Below are 1,510 nucleotides of genomic sequence, written 5' to 3' on the forward strand. Positions count from 1 at the left end.
TCAAAACTCATCCATGGAGGTTTGGCCAGCATGGGTGTCCATACCCACTTTCTAATTTTGCATGAAAATGAGAAAAAAATGCATGGGTAGTGAAAATCACAAGGAAAATCAATGAAATTTACCTTTTTAATGCTTCATTTCTTGATTTCTCTTGATTTTTCTCAAATTTTTTAGCTAGGGTTCTTATTTCTTTTCCCCCTTTTTTCTCCTGGTTTGGACAGCTTGAAAAGATGAGAATACTAGAAATTTTGACCTTTTTAAAGGCTAAAATGATATAATATTATTTTATTCATTTTTTTTATTAATTTCTTAAATTCTAGCCATCCATTTGTTTCCAAATGTTCACCATACACTTGTCCCACATATCCATAGATTAGATAAAATTCTCAGACTTATCCAAAGTCTTGGTGGAGTAATTTTTGAAATTTACACTTTTGCCCTCGTAAAAGTCAAAAATTACATTTTTGCCCCAAAAATTGAAAAATTGCCCGTAGACATATTTTTCATCCCTTATACTCATACCATTCTCCAATTTCTCAAATGTGATCTAAATTCTCTCAAAATCTCAAAATTTGTCCGTAGGTGGAAAAATTATGATTTTGCCCTTACACTCTAGAAATCACCGGAATTAAACTTTTTCACTGCCAAACCCTCAAATTATACTCCAATAAGTTAAATGGGAACAAAAAAAACTTTTCTAAAAATTCTCATTTTGTCCCCAGGTGGCAAATGACCATTTTGCCCCTAGATAGTGAAAATTTCGGTTTGACTCTAAATTGATCCTCGAACTCCGAATTACCATTTTGAGTCATCCCTGAACTGTGAAACTCTTAATTTCACCTAAAAATTCCTATTTGAACTAGTTCGAGGCTTAATCGACTCAATGGTACCATTAGGGGTAATATCATCTTTTAACAATTTTTCGAACTTCCTAAATATGCAAACATTCGATTAAGCATGTAAATGACGTCATAATTATTTTATAGAATAGGGTTTGACAATATCACCATCCATCTCCCTCAACACCGTCATCACCGGCAAGTGCACACTTGTCAAGCCTAGCTTTATTATATACTTGCCATGTCATTCATGTATTTGATAGCATGTTTACATGCTTGGATGCCTTGAAAAATCGTTAAAAGTCGGTATCGTACCTAGTGGTATAATTAAGTCAATTAAAATCTCATACTAGTCCAAATAGAGATATTAGAATGTATTTGAGAGTTATTGAACCTTAGAATGTCTTAAAATGGTGATTTGGAGTTCGAGGTTTAATTTGGAATCCAATTGGAAATTTTTATAACATAGGGGTAAAATGGTCATTTTGTCACTCAGGGGTAAAAATTGGAATGTTGGACGAGATTTTTTACAAAGTTTGACTAATTGGAGCATAATTTTAATTTGAGAAGTGAAAAATTTTAATTTCGACATTTTTCCGAGCATAAGGGCAAACCAGTCATTCCACGTGTCCATGAGGACGTAATTGGAATTTTTAAAATTTTTCACCACC

Source organism: Theobroma cacao, chromosome 6 (genome assembly GCF_000208745.1).
Source record: "Theobroma cacao cultivar B97-61/B2 chromosome 6, Criollo_cocoa_genome_V2, whole genome shotgun sequence".
NCBI classification, from domain to species: Eukaryota; Viridiplantae; Streptophyta; class Magnoliopsida; order Malvales; family Malvaceae; genus Theobroma; species Theobroma cacao.